The sequence below is a fragment of the Spermophilus citellus genome (genome assembly GCF_964194105.1).
Source record: "Spermophilus citellus genome assembly, chromosome: X".
NCBI lineage: Eukaryota > Metazoa > Chordata > Mammalia > Rodentia > Sciuridae > Spermophilus > Spermophilus citellus.
Window position 1 is genome coordinate 75,385,282 of NC_138190.1, and position 23,632 is coordinate 75,408,913.

The following is a 23,632-nucleotide window of genomic DNA, read 5'->3' on the forward strand; positions in this document are numbered from 1 at the left end:
ACCAAGAATATACAAACTGTATGAGGAAATACAATTAACTGAACATCAATACCTAGATAAATTCAGGGATTTTCAAAGCCACTTTCATAAAAATGCTTCAACAAGCAATTAAAAATTATCTTGAAAAATGGAAAAAAACCCCAGAAATCTCATCAAAGAAAAGGGAGAGAGTTTTCCAAAAAAGAACCAAATACAAATTAAGGAACTGAAAAAATACAATAGCCATTTTTTAAGTTGCAAGATGAATTCAATACTAGAATAGAGAAGAAAAAGAACAGAATCAGTGAAGAACTTACCCAGTCTTAACAAAGAGTGAAAATAGCATGATTTTTTTTAAAAAAGAGAGCCATAGGCATCTATGGAGCCATAATAAGAGATCTATCATCTGTTCCTGTCATCAGAGTTTTAAAAAGGCCGGGGGGAGAGGGATGAGAAATAATGCATTCAAAGATCAATGGGAATGGAGAGAACAAACAAAAAACAAATAACAAAATGGAGACTGTTAATGTGAGCAAGATGGGAGAATAGAAAGCCTGAGACCTTCCTTCCTCCAATAAACACACCAATTCAACAATAAATACATCGACTAATTCATATCAAAAGAAATCCTGATGCCAGTTAATAGGCTCCTGCATCCCAGGCAAGCATGAAACCAGCCACATAGATACCTGGAGGAAAATCTGTAGTACTTACTTGCCATGGTCTCTTCACCCAACTCAGCACAATGAAGTCAGGAGAAAACTCAATTCTTGGCTTCTCTCTGGGAATAAAGAAAGAAGACTGAAATACATAGCCATAATTCCTTTTTTTTTTTTTGGTCAGAGGCTAAGGAACTGACTTATATCTTGCCTGAATCTGAGCACTGTTGAAAAGGGTTTAGGGGCCACTGAGAATAAGGGTAAAGGCCTGGACTAGAATGCACTCATTCACCATGGTACTCCTACCCCAATTTCAGCATGGAACAAAAGGGTGAAAATTCTCAGTTCTTAGACTCTCCTTTGGGAGGGAAAGAATCAGAGCATATATCCAACATACTATCTTTTGGGGGAGCCACCCAAGGTGCTAGATTATGTCTCACCTGTCCAAAGGCTGACAGAACCCAGCATACTCTAACTGTCTTGGGGCCACAGAGAATACAACAGATCAGGATGGGTTATCTTGCTGCTGCTCCACAGGATATACAGTAGAATAGACAGTTTAGTAAAGCTCAGTAGTCTCTACCTCAGGGTGAGAGGGAAAGAGTGGAGTGGGTGTCCCATATGCTAATTTTAAGGGGGCTCTCCAAAGGATTGGTTTCTTCTTCACCAGATTCAAAGAACTAATGAGACCCAGCATAGTCTACAAGCTTAAGGTATACTAAGAACTTAAGGGAGAGAGAGGGGTGGCCTATTGCTATTCTGCCCCAAAAGGATATGTAGTACCGCAGACTAACACAACAAGGAGGCAAGATATTATGAGCTGAAAAAAAGGAACTACCAAACTCTTCTAATCAGTAACTTGCAAACTCAAGTTCAAAGAAGAAAAGGTCTAGAAAATGTCCTAAAGTCCCCCACAATCTCTAACCAGACTAATAGGTGAAAGTCTTTCCCTATATGAATCGAGTCAATGAAGATTTAGAGAAGGATAATGTTTTCAAACATAAAGATATAACATAAATGAAGGAAAAGGATAAATTGTCACCAAAAAGCAACAGAATAAATCTCCAAAGAGTGTACATAGGGGAAAGAACATATACAAATTATATGACAAAGAATTCAAATCATAAATATGTTCAACAAGACTTGATGAAATATGAAAAGACACTAGAAAACTTGAAGACAAGTCATTTAAAAGTATCAGTCAGAGAAGAAAAAATATGAAGAAGAATGAAGAAGTGTAATGGATTTATGGAAAAACCATTAAGTGTTCTCATATACACATTATGAAAATAAAAGAACAGGAGAGCAAAAGGGAAAGAATGAAGATGGGGGTACAGCTCCAAACTCATTTTATGAGGTCAGTACTACTCTACTAACAAAACTGGAAAAAGATAAAAGAAAATAAAACAGCGGCTCTCCCAAGATGGCCGCGAATAGAGTGCATCACAGCCCGTGTACCGTGCCACTGCGCGGGTGAATAACGAGTTAGAACGACAAAAAACTATCTTGTTAGGAACTTACAGCAAAATGGGGGTGCACAGAAACCTAGAGGAAAGATTTCCAGCACCGAGGTCTGGTAATTGAGTCTCATACATGAGCCAACTGTGCGACCAGAGATCCAGGCTGACTGATCCGCGAGGCCCACCCCACGGCTACAGACGGCGGGGAGCCGCCGAGAAGCGACCAGCAAGCAGGGAGATTGCTGCAGATTCTGTGGAATCCTGCCGCCTGAGCACTCACGGAGCCCCGGGCTGAGTTCGGGATTTCAGATGGGGAAGGAAGCGGGACAGTTCTATCCCCCACAACGGAAACTCCACCAAGGAAACCAGCGGCCACCATCTTGGAGAGCTGAAGTAACCACCGCCACTCTCTGACAGATTGCAACAATAAAACAGGTGTGTGTTACTCAGCTCATCTCCTATATAGCGGGGAATTCGCATAAAATCTATCCTAGGTTATCCGGGGGAGGGATTATCAGAGCAAGCCTGCATAAAGACCCGGGGAAAACTAGAGACACCCGACCTTCAACACCCCCTCCCATCAGTGGGGAAAACGAAACCTGTATTGCCAGTGCGGGGGGAGGGGCAAGCGGAAAAAATCAAAACAATAGAGTGCCGGGGGGTTCTCAATAGCCACCCTCCACGCCCAACAAACGGCAGGCCCAGAGTACAGTTTGAACTGCCGAGAGGCATCACTCAGGGGAAATCTAGTCTAGCAGGAGAAACCAGGACTAGCAGGAGAAACCAGGGGACTAGAGGCCAGGCCCGCGCGACGGAGCGGCTGGAGTCTGCCCCCCGCTAGCGACCGACCGCGCGAACGGGCGGCTAGAAATCGCCCGCCCACCAGCGAGAGCCGGCCCGTTGCCGCTGCGACTGGGCGGCTGGAGACCGCCCGCCCGCTGGCAAAAGCCGGCCCATTGCCCCTGCGACTGGGCAGCTAGAGACCACCCGCCCGCCCGCCGGCGGCAGCCGGCCCATTGCCACTGCGACTGGGCAGCTAGAGATCGCCCGCCCACCAGCGACAGTCCACCCGCTGTCCACGCGACTGGGCGGCTGGAGACCGACCACCTGCCAGCTGGCGACAGATCACCCGCCGGCTGCCAGCGCGACTGGAGGCCGCCTGGCCGCCGGCGTCCGGGAGCTGAAACCAACCAGAGACAGTCCAGTCCCACCCCTCCATTCAGACACCCCCGTAAGGAGCCTGGGGCCCACCATAGCACACAGGTGACGTCACTGGAGCTCGGCCGTCAGAATTCCTTCCCAGCGGAACCCACTTTAGCTAGCAAGCATAGTCTACCAACACAAAGGAGAGACAACAGAGATATAGAAAACAAAAACAAATTTATAGAAGAGAGCAGAAACACAGCAATCAAATAGAGCTGAAAAGTAGCGTGAACATCATGAAAAAACAAGGGAAAAAAAGGAGTACAAACAATGCAGGACAACTTAAATCTACAGGAGGACCTAGAAGCATCAGAAACAGGGATAGGGAAAGAACTCAAGGCATACCTAACTCAGATGGAACGGAATATTAGAGAAGACATGAGACAGCAAGTCCAAGCAATAAAAGTATATTTTGAAAATGAATTAAACAAACAAATTCAAATGGCAAAGAACGAGCATTACCAGGAAATAGAAATCTTAAAAAATGATCAAACAATAATCCTAGAAATGCAGGAAACTATAAACCAAATTAAAAACTCAAACGAGAATATTACAAATAGAATAGATAAAGTAGAAGTCAGAACATCAGATAATGAAGACAAAGTTTATCAACTTGAAAAGAATATAGTCAACACAGAAAAGATGCTTAAATCCCAAGAGCAATCTATTCAAGAGATACGGGATGTCATAAAAAAACAAATTTGAGAGTCATCGGGATAGAAGAAGGCATAGAGAATCAAACCAAAGGAATGGACAACCTATTAAATGAAATAATTCTAGAAAACTTCCCAGAGATGAAAGATGGAATGGATTGCCAAATCCTGGAAGCCTACAGGACCCCAAACATTCAAAACCGTAATAGACCAACTCCAAGACATATAATTATGAAGATAGACAACATACAGAACAAGGAGAGAATATTAAAAGCTACGAGAGAAAGGAGGCAGATTACATTCAGGGGTAAACCAATTAGGTTAACGACTCATTTTTCATCACAGACTTTGAAAGCAAGATGATCCTGGAACAATGTATTTCAAACGCTGAAAAATAAAATAATGGATTCCAACCAAGAATACTGTATCCAGCAAAATTAAGCCTCAGATTTGACAATGAAATTAACATCTTTCACGATAAAAAAAAATTAAAAGAATTCACAGCCAGAAAACCAGCACTGCAAAGCATTTTGAGCAAAATACTACAAGAAGAGGAATTGAAAAATAGTGCCCAAAACTAACAGCAGGAGGTATCTCAGTAAAGGGGGAGGAAAATAACCAAAAAGTAAAAACTAGCCAAACTAAAATAAATAAATAAACAAACATGACTGGAAGTACAAATCATATTTCAATTGTAACCTTAAATGTTAATGGCCTAAAATCACCAATCAAGAGACATAGGCCAGTAACCTGGATCAAAAAAAAAACAAATCCAACAATATGCTGCCTTCAGGAGACTCATATGATAGGAAAAGACATACACAGGCTGAAGGTAAAAGGTTGGGAAAAATCATATCACTCACATGGCCCTTGGAAGCAAGCAGGAGTGGCCATACTCATATCGAATAAAATCAACTTCAAACCTAAGTTAATCAAAAGGGATGAAGAAGGACACTATATACTGTTAAAAGGAACCATCCACCAACAAGACATAACAATTATCAATTTGTATGCACCAAACAATGGAGCTGCAACGTTCATAAAACAAATTATCCTCAAGTTCAAGAGTCAAATAGACTACAACACAATAATTAAGGGTGACTTCAACACACCGCTCTCACCATTAGACAGATCCTCTAGACAAAAACTGAATAAAGAAACTATTGAACTCAATAGCACAATCAATAACCTAGACTTAACCGACATATATAGAATATATCAACCATCATCAAGTGGATACACGTTCTTTTCAGCAGCACATGGATCCTACTCAAAGATAGACCATATATTATGCCATAAGGCAACTCTTAGTAAATATAAAGGCATGGAGATAATACCATGTACCATAACTGATCATAATGGAATGAAACTGGAAATCAATGATAAAAGAAGGAAGGAAAAATCCTACATCACATGGAAAATGAACAATATGTTACTGAATGATCAATAGGTTACAGAAGACATAAAGGAGGAGATGAAAAAATTCATAGAGACAAATGACAATACAGACACAACATACCGGAATCTATGGGACACAATGAAAGCAGTTTTAAGAGGGAAATTCATTTCTTGGAGTTCTTTCCTCAAAAAAAGAAAAAAAAAACAACAAATAAATGAACTCACACTACACCTCAAAAACCTAGAAAAGTAAGAGCAAAACAACAGAAAATGTAGTAGAAGACAAGAAATAATTAAAATTAGAGCAGAAATCAACGAAATTGAAACAAAAAAAAAACATTGAAAAAACTAAAAGTTGGTTCTTTGAAAAAATAAATAAGATCGACAGGCCCTTAGCCATGCTAACGAAGAGAAGAAGAGAGAGAACTCAAATTACTAACATACGGGATGAAAAATGCAATATCACAACAGACACTACAGAAACACAGAAGATAATTAGAAAGTATTTTGAAACCCTATATTCCAATAAAATAGAAGATAGTGAAGATATCGATAAATTTCTTAAGTCATACGATCTGCCCAGATTGAGTCAGGAAGACACACACAATTTAAACAGACCAATAACAAAGGAAGAAATTGAAGAAGCCATCAAAAGACTACCAACCAAAAAAAGCCCTGGACCAGATGGGTATACAGCGGAGTTTTACAAAACCTTCAAAGAAGAATTAATACCAATACTTTTCAAGCTATTTCAAGAAATAGAAAAAGAAAGAGCTCTTCCAAATTCATTCTACGAGGCCAACATCACCCTGATCCAGAAACCAGACAAAGACACTTCAAAGAAAGAAAACTACAGACCAATATCTCTAATGAACTTGGATGCAAAAATTCTCAATAAAATCCTGGCGAATCGAATACAAAAGCATATCAAAAAAATTGTGCACCATGATCAAGTAGGATTCATCCCTGGGATGCAAGGATGGTTCAATATACGGAAATCAATAAATACTATTCACCACATCAATAGACTTAAAGACAAGAACCATGTGATCATCTCGATAGATGCAGAAAAAGCATTTGACAAAGTACAGCATCCCTTTATGTTCAAAACACTAGAAAAACTAGGGATAACAGGAACTTACCTCAACATTGTAAAATCAATCTATGCTAAGCCTCAGGCTGGCATCATCCTAAATGGAGAAAAACTGAAGGCATTCCCTCTAAAATCTGGAAAAAGACAGAGATGCTCTCTATCACCACTTCTATTCAATTTAGTTCTTGAAATACTAGCCAGAGCAATTAGACAGACAAAAGAAATTAAAGGCATAAAAATAGGAAAAGAACTTAAATTATCGCTATTTGCAGATGACATGATAATATATTTAACAGACCCAAAAGGGTCTACAAAGAAACTGCTAGAGTTAATAAATGAATTCAGCAAAGTGGCAGGATATAAAATCAACATGCATAAATCAAAGGCATTCCTGTATATCAGCAACAAAACTTCTGAAATGGAAATGGGGAAAACCACTCCATTCACAATATCCTCAAAGAAAATAAAATACTTGGGAATTAACCTAACAAAAGAGGTGAAAGATTTATACAATGAAAACTACAGAACCCTAAAGAGATAGATAGAAGAAGATCTCAGAAGATGGAAAAATGTACCCTGTTCATGGATAGGCAGAACTAACATCATCAAAATGGCGATATTACCAAAAGTTCTCTACAGGTTTAATGCGATGCCAATTAAAATCCCAACGGCATTTCTTGTAGAAATAGATAAAGCAATCATGAAATTCATATGGAAAAACAAAAGACCCAGAATAGCAAAAGCAATTCTAAGCAGGAAGTGTGAATCTGGAGGTACAGCGATACCAGAGTTCAAACTGTACAACAAAGCAATAGTAACAAAAACAGCGTGGTAATGGTACCAAAACAGGCAGGTGGACCAATGGTACAGAATAGAGGACACAGAAACCAATCCACAAAATTACAACTTTCTTATATTTGATAAAGGGGCTAAAAGCATGCAATGGAGGAAGGATAGCACCTTCAACAAATGGTGCTGGGAAAATTGGAAATCCATATGCAACAAAATGAAACTGAATCCCTTTCTCTCGCCATGCACAAAAGTTAACTCAAAATGGATCAAGGAGTTAGATATCAAATCAGAGACACTGCGTCTGATAGAAGAAAAAGTTGGCTACGATCTACATACTGTGGGGTCGGGCTCCAAATTCCTTAATAGGACGCCCATAGCCCAAGAGTTAATAACAAGAATAAATAAATGCGACTTACTTAAACTAAAAAGTTTTTTCTCAGCAAGAGAAACAATAAGAGAGGTAAATAGAGAGCCTACATCCTGGGAACAAATTTTTACCCCTCACACTTCAGATAGAGCCCTAATATCCAGAATATACAAAGAACTCAAAAAATTAAACAATAAGATAACAACCCAATCAACAAATGGGCCAAGGACCTGAACAGACACTTCACAGAGGAGGACATACAATCAATCAACAAGTACATGAAAAAATGCTCACCATCTCTAGCACTCAGAGAAATGCAAATCAAAACCACCCTAAGATACCATCTCACTCCAGTAAGATTGGCAGCCATTATGAAGTCAAACAAAAATAAGTGTTGTCGAGGATGTGGGGAAAAGGGTACACTTGTACACTGCTGGTGGGACTGCAAATTTGTAAGGTCAATTTGGAAAGCAGTATGGAGATACCTGGGAAAGCTGGGAATGGATCCACCATTTGACCCAGCTATCGCCCTCCTCGGACTATTTCCTGAGGATCTTAAAAGAGCATACTATAGGAATACTGCCACATCAATGTTCATAGTGGCACAATTCACAATAGCTAGACTGTGGAACCAACCTAGATGCCCTTCAATAGATGAATGGATTAAAAAATGTGGCATTTATACACAATGGAGTACTATGCATCAATAAAAAATGACAAAATCATAGAATTTGCAGGGAAATGGATGGCATTAGAGCAGATTATGCTAAGTGAAGCTAGCCAATCCTTAAAAAAGAAATGCCAAATGTCTTCTTTGATATAAAGAGAGCAACTAAGAACAGAACAGGGAAGAGCATGAGGAAAAGATTAACATTAAACAAAGACGAGTGGGGGGAGAGAAAGGGAGAGAGAAGGGAAAGCATATGGAAATGGTAGGAGACCCTCAATGTTACACAAAATTACATAGAGGAGGATGTGAGGGGAAAGGGGGGGGACAAGGGAGAGAATTGAACAACAGCAGATGAGGTAGAGAGGGATGATGGGAGGGGAGGGGAGGGGGGATAGTAGGGGATGGGAAAGGTAGCAGAATACAACAGTCACTAATATGCCATTATGTAAAAATGTGAATGTGTAACCGATGTGATTCTGCAATTTGTATTTGAGGTAAAAATGGGAGTTCATAACCCAATTGAGTCAAATGTGTGAAAGATGATATATCATGAGCTTTGTAATGTTTTGAACAACCAATTATATATATATATATATATATATATATATATATATATATATATATATATATAATAAAATAGCAACCCAATATCCCTGGCATATATATATATATATATATATATATATATATATATATATATATATAATAAAATAGCAACCCAATATCCCTGGCAAACACAGATGCAAAAATCCTTCAGAAAACCAAATTTGCCAGCACATTATAGGAATTGTATATTATAGACAAGTGGAATTTATCCCCAGAATGTGTGAATATATGAATATCAGTTAATATGATACACCAAATTATGAAAATGAAGAATAAAAGATGACATGATCAACTCAATGGATATAGAAAAATCATTTGACAAAATTCAATACCTTTTTATGATAAAAACTCTCAGAATATTAGGAGTAGAAGAAAATTACTTCAACAAAATAAATACTATAAACAAAGAGACCAAAGCCAACAATATACCCCGTGTTGAAAAACTGAAAGTTGTTCCTATAAGATCAGGAAAAAGCAAGGATGCTCACTATCACACCTCTACTCAAGATAGCATTAGAAACTGTATCCAGAGCAATTAGGTAAGAAAAAGAAATGAGGCATCTAAACCAGAAAGGAAATAGTAGAATTATCTCTCTTCACAAAATAAGTGTTTTTATATATAAAAAAACATAGCAATTCCACATGCAAGAGAAAACTGTTAGAAATAATAAATGAATTCAGTAAAGTTGCAACATAAAAAATCAACATGTGAAAACAAGTAGTGACTCAAAACAGACAATGAAAAATACAAAAAGAAAATTAAGAAAACAACTGTATTTTCAACAGCATCAAAAGTATAAAATACTAAGGAATAAACTAAACCAAGGTAGTGAAAGACTCATACACTGAAAACTAGAAAACACTGATGAAAAAAAAACTAATGAAGAACAAATGAATTAAAGAACATCCTTTATTAATGGATTGTAAGACATAATAATGTTAAAATGTTCATACAACCCAAAGATATCTACCAAGTCATTGTGATCCTCATCAAAACCCTAGTTGCATTTTTAACAAAAATAGAAATAACAATCCTAAAAATTCATATGGATCCACAAAGGGCACCCAACATCCAAAACAATATTGAGAAAGAACAACAAAGCTGCAGACCTCACACTTTCTGAATCCAAAACATTAAAAATTAGAGTAATCAAAACAGCATGGAACTAGCATAAGGGCAGAAACTTAGACCAATTTGGAAAAGAATATTGAGTCCAGAAATAAACTCACACATATGCAATCAAATGATCTTTGACAAGCATGCCAAGACTACATATAGGGAAAGAATAATGTTTCAACAGATGGTGTTGGGAAAATTGGATATCCATGCAAAAGAATGAAATTGGATACCTACCTTACACCATATACAAAAATCAACTCAAAATTGATTAAAGATTTAAATGAAAAACCTGAAACCATAAAAGTCTTATCAACAAAACATGAAGGAAATTTTTCATAACATTCATAACTTTTTGGATATGACATTAAAAGCAGAGGGTATAACACAAGTGGTCAACAAATACATAAAAAAATTCAACATAATTAGCAATTAGGGAAATGTAAATCAAAACTATATTGAGATTTCATCTCACTCTTACCAGAATGGCAGTCATCAAGAAAACAAGTAATAATAAATGTTGGAGAGGATGTGAAGAAAAAGAAACACTTTTACATTGTCGGTGGGACCATAAATTAGTAAAACCACTAAGGAAATCAATATGGAGGCTCCTCAAAAGACTAGACGCAGGGCTTGGTGGTGTACATCTGTAATCGCAGTGGCTAGGCAAGAGGACTGCAAGTTAAAAGTCAGCCTCAGCAACAGTGAGGCTGCAACATTAAGCAACTAAATGTTGCAACAGTTGCAACATTAAGCAACTCAGTGAGACTCTGTCTATAAATAAAATACAAAACAGGGCTAGGGATGTGGCTCAGTGGTTGAGTGCCTCTGAGTTCACGCCCCTGTACAAAAAAAAAAAAAAAAAAAAAAAAAGACTAGGCATTAAACCACCACATGAACAAGCTATACCCCTTCTTGGTATTTACTCTGAAGAATTAAAGGCATCTTACCACAGTGATATATGCATACCCATTTTTACAGCAGCACGATTCACTATTGCCAAACTATGGGACCAGCAGAGGGGTCCATCAATGGATGAATGGGTAAAGAAAATATGGTATATATACACAGTGGAGATTTATTCTGCCAGAAGGAAAAATGAAATTATGGCATTTGCAGCAAAATGGATGGAAATAGAGATCATCATGTTAAATGAAATAAGTCAAACTTGGAAGGTTAGGGCACATATGTTTTCTCTCATTTGCAGAAGCTAGAGAGGAAAAGGAAAACAAATTTGGGGGTGGACCTCCAAAACATCAGAGGGAAATCAGTAGAAGAAAGGGACCAAGGAGTCCAAAGGGAGGGAGGTAAGAAATGCTGGGGAGTGATGTTGACTAAATTATATTGTTATGTTGTGTGCACAAATATGTAGCAACAAATCCCATCAATATGTATAACTATAATGTACCAAAAAATAAGGAAATAAAAATAAAAAATTCATTTAAAAAGGGAAAAAAGCATAGGCTATAAAAGCAAAAAGAGACAAATGGAATTAAGTCAAGAAAAAAGCTTCTGAATTGCAAAGGAACCCATCAATAAGAGTTAAAATACAATCTACAGAATGGGAGAGAATACTTTAAAACCTATATAACTAATTCAACTATTATCTCGAGTTACCTCGGCTCTTGCCACCACCACCATTAGATGCAGTAGCATACATTGAGGGACTCCAGCAGGATCTGGAAGCCCAACATCAAGGTGAAGTACAGACAATCTACCTGGGTACTACAAGAATATAGGGCAGAAACTGTAATATATCAGATCCACACTGCAAGAAAGGAAGACACATAGACAACATGAAAAACCAAGGGAGGAAAGTGTCCCAAACAAGTCAGAACACTATAATAACAGAACACATGGGCAGCAAAGTTCATGAAATATCAGAGAAGGAGTTCAGAAGGTTCATAATTAAAATGATCTGTGAATTAAAGAATGACCTAAATGAACAAATACAGGCAAAAATTGATCACTCCAACCAAGAGATAAGAGCAAATATAGGTAGCAAAAGATTACTTCAAGAAAAAGAGCCTCTGAAAAAAAAATAAAATAAAAATCTTTGAAATTAAGGATACAATAAACCAAATAAAAAACTCAATAGAAATCATAACCAACAGACTAGATCACTTGGAAGAAAGAACGTCAGATAATGAAGAAAAAGTATACAATCCAGAAAATAAAGTTGAACACACAGTGAAGATAGTAAGAAACTATGAACAGAACATCCAAGAATTATGGGACAGCATCAACAGACCAAATCTAAGAGTTATTGGGATAGAGGAAGGCACAGAGTTTCAAGCCAAAGGAATGCACAATCTCGTCAATGAGACAATATCAGAAAATTCCCCAAGAATGAAGAACGAATCGGAAAACCAAATACAAGAGGCTTACAGGACACCAAATGTAAAAAAAAAAAAAATTACAACATATCTACACCAAGGCACATTATAATGAAAATGCCTAGCATACAGAATAAGGATAGAATCTTAAAATCCGCAAGAGAGTGGAATCAGATCACATAAAAGGGTGAGACCAGTGCGTATCTCAGCAGATTTTTCAACCCAGACCCTCAAAGCCAAGAGATAATGGAACAATATATACCAAGCTCTGAAAGAAAATGGATGCCAACCAAGAATCTTATATCCAGCAAAACTAAGCTTTAGATTTCATGATGAAATAAAAACCTTCCATGATAAACAAAAGTTAAAAGAACTTACAACTAGGCAGCCTGCACTACAGAACATCGTCAGCAAAGTATTCCATAAAGAGGAAATGAAAAACAATGATGAAAATCAGCAGAGGGAGGTTTTACACTAAAGAAAAATCTAATCAAAGGAGAAATCAAGTCATGTTAAATACCAAAAATAAACAAAAATGGCTGGGAATACAAATCATGTCAAAACTCACCAATCACAGACTAGACACAGACTAACAGATTGGATTTAAAAAAAAAGGACCCAGCAATATGCTGCCTCAAAGAGACTCATCTCATAGGAAAAGACATCCATAGACTGAAGGTGAGGGTTAGGAAAAATCATACCATTCACATGGACTGCAGAAGCAAGCAGGGTTTCCATCCTCATATCAAATAAAGTAGACTTCAAACTAAAGTCAATCAAAAAGGATAAAGAAGGACACTACATACTGCTCAAGGGAACCATACATCAACAAGACTTAACAATTATTAATATATATGCCCCAAACAATGGAGCATCTATGTTCATCAAACAAACTCAAGTTCAAAAGTGAAACAGACCACAACACAATAATTTTGGATGACTTTAGCACACATCTTTCATCACTAGATAAATCTTCCAAACAAAAGCTAAACAAAGAAAATATAGACCTCAATAATACAATCAATAACTTAGACTTAACTGAAATATATAGAATATTCCATCCTTCAATGAAAGAATACACTTTCTTCTTAGCAGCACATGGATCCTTCTCTAAAACAGACCATATATTATGCCACAAAGCAACTCTTAGCAATCATAAAAAAGTAGAGTTACTACCCTGCATTCTATCAGATCTTAATGGAATGAAATTAGAAATCAAAGATAAAATAAAAAATAAAACTATTTCAACACCTGGAGACCAAATATTATGCTACTGAATGAATGATGGGTTGCAGCAGACATCAAGGAGGAGATTAAAAATTTTTTAGAGGTGAATGAGAACACACATACAACATATAGAAATCTCTGGGACACTATGAAAGCAGCTCTAAGAGGAAAGTTCATTGTATGGAGTTCATTCCTTAAAAGAAGAAAAAAGTCAAGAAATATATGACTTAACATTACATCTCAAAGACCAAGAAAAAAGAAGAACAAATCAACACCAAAACAGTAGAAAATAGGAAATAAATAAATTAGGGCTGAAATCAATGAAATTGAAACAAACGAAACAATTGAAAAAATTGACAGAACAAAAGTTGGTTCTTTAAAAAAATAAAATAAAACTGACAGACCCTTAGCCATGCTAACAAAGAGAAGGAGAAAGAAAATTCAAATTACTAACATACATGATGAAAAAGGAAATATCACAACAGGCACTACAGAAATACAGAAGATAATAAGAAATATTTTGAAAACTTGTACTCCAATAAAATAGAAAATATCAAAGGCATGGACAAATTTCTAGAGTCATTAATTTGCCTAAATTGAATTGGGATGATATACACAATTTAAACAGATCAATTTCAAGCAAGGAAACAGAAGATGCGATCACAAATCTACCAACAAAGAAAAGCCCTGGACCAGATGGATACACAACCGAGTTATACAAGACCTTTAAAGAAAAACTAATACCAATACTTTCAACTCATTTCAGGAAATAGAAAAAGAGTGAGTACTTCCAACCTCATTCTATGAGGCCAATATCACCCTGATTCCAAAACCAGGCAAAGACACATCAGAAAAAGAAAACTTCAGACTAATATCTTTAATAAACCTAGATGCAAAAATTCTCAATAAAATTCTGGCAAATTGAATCAAAAACATACCAAAAAGATCATGCACCATGATCAAGTGGGATTCATCCCAGGGATTCAAGGTTGGTTCAACATATGGGAATCAATAAATGTAACTCATCACATAAATAGACTCAAAGAATCACATGATCATCTCTCAATGGATGCAAAAAAAAGCATTTGGCAAAATACAGCACCCCTTCATGTTCAAAACACTAGAAGAATTAGGGATAACAGGAACATATATCAACATTATAAAGGCTATCTATGCTAAGCCCCAGGCCAATATCATTCTAAATGGAGAAAAATTGAAGGCATTCCCTCTAAAAACTGGAACAAGACACGGATGCCCTCTTTTATAACTTCTATTTAACATAGTTCTTGAAACACTGGCCAGAGCAATTGGACAGACAAAAGAAATTAAAGGGATTCACATAGGAAAAGAAGAACTCAAATTGGCATTACTTGCTGATGATAGGATTATTTATCTAAAAGACCCTAAATATTTCACCAGAAAACTTCTAGAGCTAGTAAATGAATTCAGCAAAGTAGCAGGTTAAAAAATCAACACCCATAAATCAAAGGCATTTCTGTATATCAGTGACAAATCCTCAGAAAGGGAAATGAAGAAAACTACCCCATTTACAATATCCTAAAAAACAATAAAATACTGGGGAATCAATAAAAGAGGTAAAAAGATCTATATAATGAAAATTATAGAATGATAAAGAAAGAAATAAAAGAATACCTTAGAAGATGGAAAAATCTACCTTGCTCTTGGATAGGCAGAATTATTATCATCAAAATGACCAGAATTATTTTCACCAAAATGACCAAAAGCACTATACAGATTTAATGCAATTCCAATCAAAATCCCAATGACATTCCTCATAAAAATAGAAAAAGCGGTCATGAAATTCATCTGGAAAAATAAGAGACCCAGAATAACTAAAGCAATCCTGATCAGAAAGAATGAAGCAGGTAGCATCCCTATACCAGACCTTAAACTATACTACAGAGCAATAGTAACAAAAACAGCATGGCAATGGCACCAAAACAGACTGGTAGACCAATGATATAGAATAGAGGACACAGAGATCAATCCACAAAATTACAATTATCTTATATTAGACAAAGGCGCCAAAAACATGCATTGGAAAAAAGATAGCCTCTTCAACAAATGGTGCTGAAAAAAACTGGAAATCCATATACAACAAAATGAAATTAAATCCCTATCTTTCACCATGCACAAAACTTAACTCAAAATGGATCAAGGCCTTGGAATAAAACCAGAGACCCTGCATCTAAGAGAAGAAAAAGTATGCCCTAATCTCCATCATTTCAGATTAGGCCCAGACTTCCTTAATAAGACTCCTTTGGCACAAGAATTAAAAGCAAGTGTAAATAAATGGGATAGCCTCAAATTAAAAAGTTTCTTCTCAGCAAAAGAAACAATCTATGAGGTGAATAGAGAGCCTAAATCTTGGAAGCAAATCTTTACCCCTCACACATCAGATAGAGCATTAATCTCTAGTGTATATAAAGAACTCAAAAAGCTAAGCACCAAAAAAACTCATAACCCAATCAATAAATGGTCCAAGGACCTGAACAGACACTTCTCAGAAGAGGATATACAATCAATCAACAAATACATGAAAAAATGTTCATCATCACTAGCAATTAGAGAAATGCAAATCAAAACTACTCTTAAGATTTCATCTCACTCCAGGCAGAATGGCAGCTATCAAGAATACAAACAACAATAAGTATTGGCGAGGATGCAGGGAAACAGGTACACTGCTGGTGGGACTGCAAATTGGTAAAGCCAATATGGAAAGCAGTATGGAGATTTCTTGGAAAATTGGGAATGGAACCACCATTTCACTCAGCTATCCCTCTCCTTGATCTATACCCAAAGGCTTAAAAACAGCACACTACAGAGACACAGCCACATCAATATTTATAGCAGCACAATTCACAATAGCTAAACTGTGGAACCAACCTAGATGCCCTTCAATAGAGGCATGGATAAAAAAAAATGTGGCATATATACACAATGGAATATTACTCAGCAATAAAAGAGAATAAAATCATGGCATTTGCAGGTAATTGAATGGAGTTAGAGAAGATAATGCTAAGTGAAGTTAGCCAAATCCAAAAAACCAAATGCGGAATGTTTTCTCTGATATAAGGATGCTAATTCTTAGTGGGATAGGGAAGGGGAGCATGGAAGGAATAGACAACTTCTAGATAGGTCAGAGAGGTGGGAGGGTAAGGGAGGCGGCATGGGTTTAGAAATGGTGGAATGTGATGGACATTATTATCCAAAGTACATGTATGAAGACACAAATTGGTGTGAACCTACTTTGCATACAAGAGATATGAAAAATTGTACTCTATATATGTAATAAGAATTGCAATGCATTCCACTGTCGTATATAAATAAAAATAATTAATTTTAAAAAATAAAAGTCAATAAATAAATAAATATGGGCAAAGGACTGAAGTAGATAATTCTCTAAAGAAGACAAATAAATGACTAACTGGAATATGAAAAAGAGAACAATATTACCAACCATCAGAATAATTCAAATTAAAACCACTATGAGTTATCACCACACACCTTTTAAGATGGATATTGGTTTAAAAACAAACCAGCAAATAACAAGTATTATATATTATATCTTATGAGGGCTGTAGGTAATAATAATGTATTATACAGTGGAAAAAAGCCAACCTCTTTAACAAGTGGTGGTAAGAAAACTGGTTATTCATATGCAAAAAATGAGACTAGACTGTTATCTCTCACCCTGAACAAAAAAAATCAATTTAAAATGGATTAAAGACCTAGGAATTAGACCAGAAACTCTATGATTCCTAGAAGAGTTGGGCTGGGTATATAGCTCAGTCGGTAAACTGCTTGCCTCACATGCACAAAACCCAGGGTTCAATCCCCAGCACCACAATAAAATAAAATAAAATAAAATAAATCAGGTCAACACTCCAGCATATAGGCACAGGCAACAACTTTCTCAATAGTATTCCTAAAGCTCAGGAAATAATACTCCAAGAGCTAATAAATAAGATGATATCAAATTAAAAGTCTTCTGCATAGCAAAGGAAACAATTACAAATGTGAAGAAAGAACCCACAGAGTAAAAGAAAATCTTTGTTAGTTACTCTTCTGACAGATGAATGGATAAATAAAATGTGATATAAAACTATGTAATCAACCCAGATGTCCATCAACAGATGAATGGATTAAGAAAATATGGTAGTATTACTTAGTCAAAGAAGAATAAAATAATGGCATTTGCTAGTTAATGGATGGAAATAGAGAATATCATGCTAAGTGAAAAAAGCCTGGCTCAGAAAATCAAAAATCAAATGTTTTCTCTCATATGTGGAAGCTAGAGCAAAATAAGGGAGAGAAGGTGGCAAGGAAGGAGATTGGATACCATAAAGATATAAAGTAGATCAGTAGAGTAGAAGAAGGAAGAAAGACAGAAAGGAAAAGGGTAAAGTTTAAATAAATTAAACAACAGTACGTTATATGCATATATAAATTTTCTAAAAATAATTTCACCAAAAGTGAACTTTAATCAATTTTTATAATATTACCAATCAAAAATAAATAAAAGAGTGAAAAGAAGATCAATAGAGGGGAGGAGAGAGAACAGGGGGAGAGAGCAGGGAAGGAAAAATGGAGCGGGGAATGAGGATTAAAATAAAAATCAAATTCATTACACTTATTAATTAGCCAAAATGAACCGTAATATTATGTGTAATTATAATGCTCTAAAAAATAGAAAATGGAAAGAAATGTGGTATACATACACAATGGAGTTTTATTCAGCTATAAAGAAGATGAAATTACAGCATTTGCAGGAAGGATGCAACTTGAGACCATTATATTTAGTGAAATAAGCTAAGCTCATAATTTTCTCTCATATGTAGAAGCAAAAGAATTAAAAGAAAAAGAAAGGGGGCTGGGGATGTGGCTCAAGCGGTACCACACTCACCTGGCATGCACGGGGCGCTGGGTTCGATCCTCAGCACCACATAAAAATAAAATAAAGATGTTGTGGCCACTGAAAACTAAAAAATAAATACTAAAAGAAAAAGAAAAAGAAAGGTGGTGGTAATTGCATGAAAAGGAAAGGAAGTTCAATAGAGAAAAGGGACTCTGGTGGGAGGAGGGAGGGAGAAGGGAAATGCTGGAGAGGGATATTGGCCAACTTATATTGTTATATTGTGTGCATGTAATAACACATAAGAAAAAATTCCACTATTATGTACAAGTATAATGCACCAATAAAATGTGGAGAAAGGAAAAAACAGTATATTATAATTCAGGATTTTTGCTAAATGAGTAGATTGTACCTGCTCTGGACATGAGGGGAAATTGGTAAATGTTTGAGATGACTGATATGTTAATTTCTTTCACTGTAGTAAATATCTATATCTATATCTATATATATATATATATACATGTATATATTTATATATACCTCATGGCATCATATTATATATATGCTAAATATACACAATAACATTTGTTTTAAAAGAAACCAAGTGTTATTGGAAATTGGAACCTCTGTGCACTGTTGCTGGGACTGTAAAATGGTGCAACAACTATGGAAAAGAGTATGGAGCTTTCTCATTAAATCAAAAATAAAACTATCATATGATCCAGTAATCCTACCTCTGGGTACATATTCAAAAGAATCAAAACAGTATCTGGTAGAGATATTTATATGTCCATGTTCACTGTAGCATTTTTCACAATAGCCAAGAGATAGAAACAACCTGTATGTCCATCAAGAGATGAATAGATATACAAACTGTACCCTTACTGAAATATTATTCAGCTTTTAAAAGAAGGAAATCCTGTCATATTTTATGACTTGGATAAACCCCGAAGTCTTCACGCTAAGTGAAATAATCCATCCACAGAAGGACAAATACTGCAATATTTTACTTATAGGACATATTTAAAGTACTCAAATGCATAGAAACAGAAAGGAGAATAGTGGTTGCCACAGACTGGGAAGAAAGGGACATGTGGAGCTGCTTGCTGTTCAATCAGTATAGGGTTTCAATCATACAAGATGAAAAGGTTCTAGAAGCCTGCTGTACATCAATGTGCATTCAGTTAATAATACTGTATTGTACACTTAAAAGTTTGCAAAGAAGATAGATTTCAGATTATGTGTATTTTAGACAGTAAAAAGTAGAAAGCAATCATACCCTATTTATTTTAATATATAAATAGTATAAATGCATAAATTAAAAGACAGAGCCTGACAGTAGATTTTAAAAAAAAACACAGCCCATCTATACACTATATACAAGAAGTTCAAAGTAACAACATGAGAACATTAAAAGTAAAAAGAAAAAGTCTATGTCATTGAAACATGAATTTCTAAAAAGCGCCAGTAGGTATACTGATTTCAGATAAAGTAGACTTCAAAGCAAAGAAAATTACTAAATAGAAACAGAAACATTACATAATATACACAAAATAACATAATCATGTATAGAGAGAACAGATTAGAGGTTAGAGGTTTGGGAATGGGGTGAAGAAAGGAGGTGTGCCTTTAAGTAGACTTGAATATTTTATGTAGTATTTATTACATGAAGCTAGACATGTGAAAAATGCATACAGTTACACACATACAAGTGCTTATGAAAGAGGGAAATCTGAATAAGATCAATGCCAGTATCCTGTTTGGGGAATATTATACTGTTGTTATGCAATATAACACTGTAGCAGGCTAGTTGAAGTGTGAACAAGATCTCTCTGTACATATGCTGAAACTTCCTATGAATATTTTAAAAAATAGCATATACAGTATATTTATGTATATACATATGTCAGTGCCTGTGTATGTTTATTCAGAATCTGACTACTTTTCACTTTCTCTACTATTGCCACCCCAATTCAAACATTTTTTTTCTTTGTATTACTGTAACATTTCCCAATTGATCTCCATACTTCTCTTGCCCTCTCCACAGAGCAGTTCCTAATCAAAGGGACTAAATCAAAGCAAGCCACTAATCTCTCAAAATTCCATGCTTTCTCAACACAGAGAGTAAAACCTGAAACTGCTGGTTGCCCTACAATTTGGCCTCAGAACACATCTTTTGCTTGATACTTACTATCATTGTCTCCATCACTCTCTACATTCTAGATACATTGTCCTACTTGCTAAATCTTGAACATGTCAATCAGGATCTTATCTCAGGACCTTTGCACACCTTATTATGCCTGAAATACTCTTCCTCCAGATATTCAAATGTCCTACTTCCTTGTCACATCCAGGTTTCTGCTGAATGTAACCTCATCAGAGACACTCTCCCTTACCACTGTATCTAAAATAGCACTACATATTTCTCCTTTTACCCTTATCTTGCTTTATTAGCCTCATGGCCCTTATCAATAACATCATGCATTATATATTGTTTATTCATTGCCTCTAGAATGCAAACTCCATGGGTGTAGGAACTTTATTCTGCTTACCACTGTATCCCTTGTGCCTAAAACAGAACTGAACACTTAGTAGACATTCAATAAACACATGTTTAATGAATGCATAGATCAAAAGGGGGAAAACCGATTTGATTTAAAATCTAGGTTTTCCAGTAGCCAAGATGTGATATTTACATCACTGTTTCCTTAAGTCTATCTGTTCTTTAGAATCATCCTGTTTTTGTATCTTCTAAATTTTTATTTTTGAAAAAAATGGATATTACCCATGGACTTCTTATATTTTCTGCATCATTGTTAAGACATAATTTTTAGTCTCCTCTAAATTTACTTTATTGCTTAGACAAAAATCACACATTATTGTATGTTTCATGAGGCTTATTTTAAAACATGTTGACATATTATCAGATACTCTGGTTATTCTGGATGCTAGTATCTAGGAAAAACTAGAAACCACAAAGTTTGCATTCTAATCACAGCTTTTATATTAACTTACTGTGTGACTTTGGACAAGTTTTATTTTACTAAAAATATCTCTGGGCCTTAGTTTCCTTAAAATGAGTAGGCTTGATGATATGATCTCTAACGTTCATTCTTGTTCTCTGAATGAAAATAAGCAGATGGTAAATGTGATCTATTTCTTCTTTTTTTTAGAAACATATTTTATACATGTGTCTTTACATAATGTATTCCTGTATTCCATGCACCATGGTTGGTTTATACTCCATGGTAGACACTATTTGAGATTCTATTCATCCCACACCTCCTGTTCTCTGGAAACTGTATGTACACTTATTTGTGGTTGGGGCCTAATAACCACAAATATGCAACATGATTTTGCCCCTCCATCCATAGACAAACTGGACATATGGTCCAAACTAGGTCAATCGGAATTGGGAATTAGGATTCAGAAATGCTAATGAGTCTCTTCTGATTGCCTGAATTTAGAATATGTAAACTTGGGAGCTCTTGGATAAGACACGTGCTGAGGGAGTGAGAAGAATTAGGTACACATACTGAAAGAAACAGAGATAAACAGGAGACCCTCTAATGCCTATGGCCTCAGGGATCAGGAAAGAGAAGAGAAAGAGCAGACAATGGTTCCTTAGCTACTGATAGCTTTTCATCCTAGTTCAAGTCCTTTATCATGTGTCTAGTCTACACTTCCTTCCTTACCAAATTCTATAAATTCATTCATATTCTCCCCCTTCATACTTTAAGTTAGTTTGGAGTACATTTTTAATATTTGATATCAAAAATATCTTTTTTTTAAAAAACAGGGTCTCACTATGTTGCCCAGACTAGTCTTAAACTCATGGGCTCAAGGAATCTTTCTGCCTCAGACTCCTGAGTAGCTAGGATTATAAGTGTGCACAACAATCCTGGCTTACCAAAAATCTTTATCTAAGACACATACAAGGCAGGTGTGCATGCCTGTAATGTTAGCGAATTGGTAGTCTCAGACAAAAGGACTGCAAGTTTGAGGTCATCGTAGGCAATTGAGCAAAACCCTGTCTCAAAAGGGCTGGGTATGTATCTCAGTGGTAGAATTCTTACGGAGCATAGCATGCACCATGTACTCCATTCAATTCCTAGTTTTATTTATTTATATATATATATATCAATAGTCAGTAAAAAATTATATACAACTTATTACTTAAAACTCTGGACATCTTATATGAAGCATCCTTGCCACAGCTTCATTACATATTTGGATTAGTCATTAGTTAATTAGAGAATTCATGAACAAGCTATTATATTCCATCTTTTAGTTAACAGAATCTCTGGGACTACCTAGATTAGAAACATTCATATTCAAATGTAAATTCAAAATTATCTTTCAAAGTTAAATTATTTTACATTTTTATAAACTTCTATTGCTTTCTGTAAAATAAATTACTAAGAATTAAATAGATTTAACTAATTCCTACTTTGCATTTGATGTTTAGCTATAAGCATTCACTCTCTCTTCCTCTCATCCATAAATACACACAGCAAAGCTTTTCATGCATGTCACAGGAATGGCAAAGGAGGTGGGAGATGAAGAGAATTCTAATTAGTTAAAAAAATTCCAAAGAGATAAATTTTTAATCTGATTGATTCTATAACCTCTGTGCTGTTGCTTTCCTTTGCTGTTACACCTAAGATCTAATGTCTATAAGTAAATAATCATGAATTACACAGTAGAGGCAAATTATCATTACTGTAAAAGGAATGAAACCAAGAACTAGGTCCCCCCCCACCCTCGAAAGAACATTAGTAGTAAATAGCAATCCTCTAGAAACCCTATTATTAGGTGTGGTTGTGTTCTGTTCTCATTAATGAGTTAACCAGAGTGGAAGTTCCAGTATTTTGTCAGAAGAACTTAATCCCAGAATATCAGAAATGCTAGGCTTTAAAACTCATTTGCAAAATAAAATAGAATATTAAAAAATTATTGCAAAATAACATATAGTACAAATTGGTATCAACATACAGACATTCATTATATGATTATTAATTCAGAACTGGGGAATAAGATCCTGAAGTTTACTACTTTCCAAGCTAGGACAACACCATCAACATATTAAGACTACTGGGTGTATTCTTCACAGAATAGAAAAAACAATCCTAAAATTCATATGAAAAAAAAAAGCCAGAATAGCCAAAGCTATCCTGAGCAAAAAGAACAATGCTA

The 23,632-nt window shown here is 35.8% G+C and overlaps 1 protein-coding gene across 1 annotated transcript in view; it reads right to left on the minus strand.

Moving 5' to 3' along the window:
• The window catches only part of ZC3H12B (zinc finger CCCH-type containing 12B), a 313,257-nt gene that overhangs the window by 279,611 nt on the left and 10,014 nt on the right, over positions 1-23,632 (minus strand). The window contains exon 2 of the mRNA XM_081276399.1: positions 694-760. The gene's annotated coding sequence lies outside the window, so the exon portion shown is untranslated. The remainder of the gene's footprint in view (positions 1-693; positions 761-23,632) is intronic.